This window comes from Myotis brandtii, unplaced genomic scaffold (assembly GCF_000412655.1).
Source record: "Myotis brandtii unplaced genomic scaffold, ASM41265v1 scaffold110, whole genome shotgun sequence".
NCBI classification, from domain to species: Eukaryota; Metazoa; Chordata; class Mammalia; order Chiroptera; family Vespertilionidae; genus Myotis; species Myotis brandtii.
Genome location: NW_005353753.1, coordinates 2,148,203 through 2,157,509, shown reverse-complemented (window position 1 = coordinate 2,157,509; position 9,307 = coordinate 2,148,203).

Genomic DNA, 9,307 nt, shown 5'->3' with positions numbered 1-9,307 from the left:
TAATCAGAACAATAAAGATTTAATTAAAAAAAAAAAAATAAATAAATAAATAAAAATAAATAAAAAAATGGTTGCCACATAATATGGCAAGATCTTTTTAAAGGGAGAGAAAATTTAATTGTGGCAGAGGAAATTGTATTGCTGTTGGAAGAGCCATTTGAATATGAGAAGTAAACTCCTGATTGTGCAACCTGAACTTTCAACTGCAGGTGCAGGGGAGAGGGAGTTGTTCTGCACAAACAGAATTTGGACAGCACAGACAGAATAAAATCATAGCTGGCACTAGCACTCACTGCTGAGGCGGCTAAAATGAGGCCCCACTAACCGTAGGGACCACCTTCACTGCATGACACTCTCATGAAAGAATCACAGCTGGCTGGGACCGTAGGGACGTCGAGGCCAGGCTGTGACCTCGTACAAGAATGTCTTACCCTGTGTCCTTGACAGATGGCCTGCCCAGCTTCAGCTCAGGATAAAGGGGGAGGGGAACAAAAAACCTGCTCACTTTTGTACATTTCTAGTGGTCAAAAGATGTCTCACTTACCATTGTATCAATATTTCTGTCATTGGACCTTTAACTCTGGTGCTAGATTTTTCATTCAGCAGAGACCTGAAAAATCTATTCCTTTGACAGGATAACTCTTCACATATGTTCTTACATCTATTATACCAAGCCTTCCCTTCTGTGGTCTAAACATTCCCAGTTTTTAACAATTTTTCCTGTTTGGCCTGATTTCTAAATTCTTCCCAATCTTTATCTTCCGGTGCTAGACAAGCTTAACTTTCTGAAATTTGTCTTAAATTGTAGCAACTTTAGCTACACATAGTGCTCAGATGTAGTTTGATGTAAAAATGTGATGAAACTATTAATGCCTATATTTGAAAGTGTGTAGCTATATTAACCAGCCTAAAAATAGAACAGACAAGTCTTTTATGTTTTTAGTTATTGTTGGCTCTTGTTAACTTACAGAAAAGCAAAATCTTTTGCACAGAAATGATTCTAAGTACAATTGATTTTTAAAACATGTTTGCCCTATAAATTTAAATTGCATGCATTCCATTCATACTTGCAACGAAAATAATAAAATAGTTTGACTTACACTTAAAAAGCAAGTGTGCCTGAGTACATGAAGAAAAATGCACATTTGTACTGAGGTTGATTAACAAAGCAAACATAAAAATATCTTTCTGTTTGGAAATGCTAAATATTGTAAATATATTAAATTTCAAAAAATACGTACTAAATGAATAAATCTCATATAATATTCCCCATGGAATTTTTTAAGGATCTTAACAAATGTTTCTAAAGTTCAGGAAAAGAGAATATGGCTAGAAGCAAACAGGCATTTTAGAGAAGAAACAAGTGAATGTCCATGTTATCAAATATTAAAACATATAATAAAGCTCCAATAATTTAAACAGTGACATCTGTATCTAGTATACACAGAATTCAGCATTCATACCCTTGAAGCAATATGTTGTATGAGGAAAAAAATCACTGGAAAGAGAATATTAGTCAAAAAAATTTGACCCCTTTTTTTCTGGTGAGACTATAAAATTTGTAAGATCTTTCTAGAATAAATGTTGGCAATATTTATCAAATCTTTAAAATTATTTTATATCTCATATAGCAAATTTCTATGTAGAAACCCTAAGAAAATAATCAGAGAGTGGACCAAGAGCAATACAGACTAGGTTATTTACATATGAAAAAAAGAAAAAAGGAATAAATTATAACAATAGAAGAAATATAAAAGTAATGTACCATCTATTGATAAGAGAACACTAGTTTCTATAAGAAGCAATCTCCAGATATGATGACTCAAATATAAAAGAATAAATTTGTATAAGTACCAACCAAGGGTTTCTGGTTACTAAAGGCTTTCCTCTCTTTTGTGGTTCAAGGACCCATACTCTTTCCAGCTTGTGGCTCTGCCATTTTTAATCCAAGGCTGCTAATGAAGTCAGTCTCGTTCAGGCAAAAGGCAAAAAGCAAAAGGCCTTGGAGAAACATATATATTACATATGACTTTCTCTTCAGATTCCACTTGCAATAATTCATTCACATAGACACAAATAACTGCCAGGGAGGCGTGGAAGGAGAGCTGAGCTATAATGCACTGGATGAAAGAAAGGAAACTATGTTTAGTGAATAACTAAGGTATAGCACCAGAGCCTCCTCTTGAAACCCCAACTTGTATCTTTCTTTCCAAAGAAGGCAGCCACCTCCTCCTCCAGGGAAATAACCAAATGCCCATCTCAAAGTTCAGGATTTCTAAACGGGGGCAGTTCTCTTCATCAGATCTGGAATGAGGCTCCTTGTGGAGGGGGGAGTCACCATTTGGAAGAATTTAGGAGAGAAACAGAGTAGTTGCTAGTCTGTAGCAATTATGAATCTTCCAGAGCAGACACTTGGAGGACCCAAAGATTATTTTAAGGTTTAAGCAGTGAAACATTGTTTTCATTTTGTCCAGACAGGACCATGTTCTTCCATCAAACTCTTTTGAGGCTTCTGTTTCTTTCTCTCTTTTTTTTGAGGATATATTAATTACCCCATCGAAAGTTTTTTACTAGATGCGATCCTTCTCAATTGACTTCACTGTGGCTACCTTGAAACCATAGAAAGAAAGTAGGTGTGGGCCAAAGATAACATGGTGTTTGACACAGGACTAATTCAGTCGAGTGAGAAATCTATTAGGCCTGTTGTTCAAGGTCTTTTTCAGTCTTTCTTTACTATTTGTGATGCAGAAGTACTAACTTCCCAATCCTATAAACCCCTTCATATCTGAGTCTCTCTGTTCTTGCGATCTCTGCTTGCATCCCAGTCTACACCCATTTCTATCGCAATACCTTCTACTGCTCCTTACATTGTGTTTTTCTTGCTCTTTGTAAAATTTCTATCTTCAGTGCTTAATTAAGTTACACTATTTGTAGTTCACTGTAATGATCGTTTACTGCTATGAATTTTATCTCTGTAAAGCTAAATCTGTATCACATATTTTTTTTATAATTAGCATGTTATAATCATATAGTTACATGGGCTTTCTCTCCTAGGACTGTCTTCCATATCACTGATTTTCCTTGTTCTGAAATTTGCTTGTTTGAGCCAAGAGGAACTCAAAGATAGAAAACATTTCAAAATGTCCAAGTGGTTAGATATTTGTCTGCTTCTAATTTTGCTTTTATTTTCCAGTTTTATCATAATTTGCCTTATTTTGTTTTTATTGCTTCAAATTTTAAATGTATTTATGCTTTCATTTTTGTCCTGTTTTAAGCTCATTATTTTTACAAATAGAACAAAAGCACTTGCAAAGAGGATGCATTTTCTGTCAGATACAATGCTCACTACCAGTCTTTATATAACGCTATCTCATTCACAGTTTTTCCCCCTTTGGATTAATATTTCAGTCAACTGGATTCTATCTCTAAGTAATTTTTTTAGAAAGATCTATGAATGCTATAATTATGTTATTGAATAATTATAAGTACATTTCCATTTTCCTTTTATGTCTATGATTTGTGCTTGGTTCAAAATTTTGTGGTCCATACAAAATTGTCTATGGACACTTCTCCATTCAGTTCTGCAAATGTCAATGGCTTTAGTGACAAGCTTCTTCTGGTTGGACCTTTATACAATTTCTACTATATCGTAGGTACTAGCAATGTCATCATGATAAACCCTTTTGTGCCTTCCTCTATTAATCTATTATTTTCTATCCCATCATATTCAGTTTGTTATTCTTATTTCATATAGTTACATGGGCTTTCTCTCCTAGGACTGTCTTCCATATCACTGATTTCAAAAATGTTTTTCTACATCCATCTGCTTTTAATATGGATTTCCATTTCCTCTTTTAGCTCCTTCTAAAAACCTAATTCTGTTTTATCACATCATATTTTTATATTTAGTTTTAATAATTTATTTTAAGCAGCTCATTTATTTTATTTTTTACTCATGTAAAAAAGTGTCTTATTCAAACTTTTCTTTGTTTTCTGGTGTCGCTGCTTGTTTTGCACCATCTTTGTTTTTGAAACTTTTTAAAAAAATAAACTTTAAGTATCCAGGCACAGATCTCTTGCAGGATTTATCCTATCTATAGTTCATTATTGAATTGCCATAGGTCTTTCTAAAGTTGCCTTTTGCATAAGAGTAGTTCGGTGGTGTCTGTCTCAGGTCTTATTTTTTTTTATTGTAAACTGATTTAATTATTTCCTTAGTGCTTAATTTACAGGCTGGACTATTGATAGTTTTAAGTGCCTTTTCAATTCTTTGGCTACTTGGGGACAAGAGGGGCCAGTATGTTAGAGAATAACTGAGCAGCCTTGATTCAATTATTCTATGTAAGAAAGTGTGTTCTGCCAAATTGGTAAATTCATCTTCAGACTGAAGTCATTGCTGCCTTCCAAGTAGCTCTCTCTGATCGAATGCCATTTTACTGTACAGCCCCGGGATTCACAGTGAAGACGTGGAACACTCTCATTTCTGTTTTATATTTGAATGCTAACTTATCTCTGCTTAAGAACGTCATTCAGCAGCTAGAAAGCTGATTTCCCTGTTGCTGCTTCCCCTGAAATGTTTGCATTACCGCAGTTCAAAGCAATTAAAAATGGCATGTCCTTCATTAAGCCTTCCTTCCCCTGATGTCTTATAGTGGGGGGATTGGATACTATATCCTATTGCCCATTCCCAAATACCCATCTTCCCAAGTAAAGAATTTTTTATTAGGGTCCTTTAGGATCCTCTGACTTATATTGAAGTAAATTAACCATATATATATATGGTTTCTGAAGAGATATATATTAGTTCTTGTCCTATTCATTTAAGTTTAGATTATCACTCTTTCTAAAAGATATTACGTGGTTTGATAATGTGGCTCTTTCTTAGTTTATTATAGTTAAGGTTAGTTTTCATTTTTTTTAAATCATTTCAGTAATTTCAGGCAGAAAGGCGTGTAAAAACAACTTCATTCTCTTCTTTTACCTGAACTAGGCAGTGTGCTGCCTAAGCCTTTGCCTACCTAAAAATACCTTTTGTTGCTTTCAGGCGTGAAAGATTCTAATCATTCCTCCAGATTTGAATGTGGGAAGAGAAATCTATGGGTGTGCTTGCTATGTGAAACATCTTGCTTTTTTAATTTAGCTTTTCTCTTTCTGAAGTTCCAGAGACCTGGGTATTTATTACTTTCAAAGTTTATAATCCAAGAACTGTGAGGAAATATGGGAACATAAGGACATGTGTGGTTTAGACAGCTCCTCTCCTCTGAAACAGAATAACAGAGGACTTGCATTCATGATTAAAATCGCGCAAGTCACCAAATTGGCAGTCACTGTGAGAATTTTGGCCAGACACAGAGTATATAAGATCAGGCTAGGGAAAGTCACGTGAAGCTGACATGCCAATTAGATGCTGTATCTTAGGTGACCTCACTAGTGAAGCCATCTCAGCAGGGGTGTTCATACCTCAGGAGGGACAGAGTATCAAGCTGGCAAGTGACAGGACAGTAAATTCGGCTGAGTTTTGTCATAGAAAATAGCTCTTTCCTATTACAAGTGTTGGCCTAGATACCTTAGAGCAGTGGTTCTCAACCTTGGCTGCACATTAGAATCACCTGGGAATCTTTTTAAAATCCTGATTTCTGCGCCTCATCCTCCAGAAATTCTGTGTCTTTGTTATGGGGTGAGGCCACAACATTAGTAACAAAGAAACAGAATTTCCGGAGGATGAGGCCCAGAAATCAGGATTTTAAAAAGATTCCCAGGTGATTCTAATATGCAGCCAAGGTTGAGAACCACTGCCTTAGAGCAACATCTGAGAGGGGCTCCAGCGAAGTCTCTCGAGGTAAATTCCATCTTAGCAGTGACAATGCTATTCCTACAGCAGCAAAGAGAACGGAGGGTGCTGAGCCTGGAAGCTGGCGTGATAGTTCACAAAGCAAACAAGCAAATGCACACATAGAAACAAAGAGAAAGGAGGCCACACAGACCTGTAATTTTCTATCTGCAATTGCCCGTATTTCCAACACCTTCTCTTCTCTCAAAAGAGAGGGGCTTATTGTGAGTCTTCTCCCTGCTGTTCTTCATTTCTTAACTGAAGTTGAAGATGCAAGAGCCAAGTGGACATTGAAATACAGCATCAGTTATTTCTTGATTGGAACTTAGTCTCCCATTGGGCATTTTGCAACATCTCACAGTGAATTCACCCATTCCGTTATCAATGAATCGCTGGAGATAGCAGACCTTTCCCCAAAGCAACAGAAAGAGAGCACACAAAGAGGAAATGCGGCTGGAGACAGGATCACAGGAAGGCAAGGATTTTCCCATAGTTTTAGCACAAAGTAGAGGACAAGGGATGCTGCACTGTCATTGGGCTTTGCAGCTTCCCTTTTATGGAGGAAGCGTAAAAAGGAGCAGAGAGAATGACAGACACTATTTCAAAATGCCAACAGTGCTGGTTGATGTTCCTATTTTAGAGAACTATGCAGCGATATGAGGACTGGAGCTGATCTAGTTCCCTCTCCCATCTTCAAGAAAGCCTTGGACTTCAAGTACTCAAGTGCAAAAAAAGTAACAGTTTTCATACAAAGAAAGCAAAATTGCTTTCCCAGCCAATGTGCAATGGAATTATTTGTGTTTCTATAATGTATGGTTCAGTCAAATTAATCTACATACCAAATCCTTGGGAGGGAGGGAAGAAAGAGCAAATAGACTGTTCTGTTACCAGTGAATATTATGTTTGTCCTGTTCCTTCCATGAAGAGAAGCAAAGTAAGATCACTTGAGCCTGGACGATATCCTGGTTTTCAAAAGATATAGCAAACGTGTGTGAGTTTCACTACTTTATGTATTATCGTTTTGTCAAGTTAAATGTAAACTAAGATTGATTTGCCTAATTTTACTAACAGTTGTCTGCGCTGAATTGCATCTGTATTGTTCGTCACTATTCTGATTACATAATTTCATACTAACAAAATCGATTGGTTCTCAACACCAGACATGTGAAGAGCCACTCAATTCGAAGATATTGTACACTGTATAGATGGAATAATCAGTGCCCCAAACACTGGCAGTGTCTGAAATAGGCTTTGGTTTAATGATTTGTGTTAACCAGTCCTTGGTATTCATAAGTGGAATGTGAAAGCACAGAAAAATAGGAACAAAAGCTAAACAAATGTCACTATTTTCAGCAACCAACTAACACATGGCTAAGAACACATTTTTCATATTTACAGATAAAAGTAAATTAGCTATAGTAAGTTGCTAACTAGGTATTAACTGAAGGTTGGAAGAGGTGCTACCATTGGGAAATGCAAAGGTATTTAAATGAATACCTCCAAATACTACAGCAACTCTCAGGTCAAAAGCAATTTGTATTTCTTGTTGTACATGTTGGTATAAAAGAAAAGAATGTAATGAACTAAAGTTCCCCTCCACCCCCAAAGGAACTTGACCGCCGTAGTGGAAAAAGGAAAGGAGAAGAAGAAAAAGAAAAAATAAAATAAAATAAAAAACAGCTGTTTGGCCTAAAGGAAGAAAAGGATTCCCCAATGACAAATTTACAATCAAGAGGAAATCAGGTCCAAGGAAATGAAATGAAGACAGCCAATGTGATTATCTCTAAATTTTTAAAAAATAGTTTGAGTATCAAAGGACAGGAAAGAAAAACGTCTTCAAAGAACCAAAAGTTCACAGTAAATCTCCAAAAGGAACAAGAGGAAAGAAAAAACAAAATGTAATACTTACATAAGTATATTATGCATTCTGAATTTTCTTTAAAACTGTTACAAAGTTCAAACATATCTTTAGCATCTACTTACCATAACTACATCAGAGAGGGGCTGATGCTTAGCCCTAATTCTAACCTCACCACAACCTGCACTTCAAATGCAGAGACATCAGAAATTGTCAGATAACAGGAAATAGACATTTCAAAAAAAAAGAAAAGAAAAGAAATAGACATTTCTGGGATGATAGGTAAATGGAATAAAAATATGCATTAATAATATAGATCCTATTTCTTTAGCAATTACAACCAAAGCATGTGGAGGAATTAGAATGAGACGTGTTAGTGAAATCTGGGTCTGCATTGAACAACTCAATCCATTCGAAACCTACAAACTGACTTTCTTCAAACAAAAAAATTATCCTATAGGAGTGGCACAGATATTTTCAATTTGCCGCTCTTTGCTCTTGCAAGGAGCAGCCTAAAATCCTTAACATGTGCCAGGTGCCTGTGCTATGCTTGCAATCCTGTCATTCACCTTTCCCTTCACCTGCCACAACTTGAAATAGTTATGAGTATTGAGCTTCCTTCTCAACCAAAAGGAAATTTGCCAAACTATGCTGTCAAAGGAGTGGCTTCAAGGCATATGTAAGTCATAAGATAAAAACTTTTGAGATTATTTTTTCTAAGAAACATATTCCATTTTAGAAAAGAGCTCTAGCTTAAGATTGCCTTTCGTTACCTCTTTAGGCTCTAATAGTAGTATACCCAGTGCTTGATGCTCCATAAAGATATTCACAAATATACAATAAAAGGCTCATATATTAGAAATTAATAAATAATAGAAAGAATTTCTTTCAAATATCCATGCTATCACTGATGGCCAAAAATTGTTTCTGTACACATACTAACATATACACCTGATGAAAAATAACTGGGCTTTTCCCCCAGCATATCATGCTCATACCAAAAGGGAGAAGAATGATGACGGCATCCCAGCTCAATAGAAAAACAGAATTGCAGATGTGGTGGCTCCTAACCAGAAGAGGCTGGACTCTGAGCGAGGGAACTCTCTGGTGGCCAGAATCACTGAACACACATCCTGAAACCAAGAGACACTAAAGCTTAATGAGCACTCCGGACTGCCAGCAGAGGCAAAACAAAGATTTCCAAACTGAAAAGTCACAGACACTTCTCCATTTGCTTTACCTAAAATGTACTATGAATTACAGAATTGGGAATGTTTCTGACTAGATTGGGGAAAATAGCAAATTATTTTTTTGAGACAACTGAAAGGAAGTTGCTTTTCATTCATAGCATTGACTATAATAAATGTGCACAGACATGAGAAAGCCAGGGAGAGCGCTTCTTCCGGGCTGTTACACACGGTGCATACAGGAGAGATTTTATTTAAGTGAGGATCTCAAAGGAAAATGTGACCATGGTCATAACAAAATAGCCACAAAAGCAGTAAGCTGTATAGATGGTTCTTCCAGCCCATATTCCGCCAGTCACAGGGGATGAGGAAAACTTTTAAGAATTTTATAAACCAGGGTTTTAATCTACAACCAAGAGTTGCACTAAATGT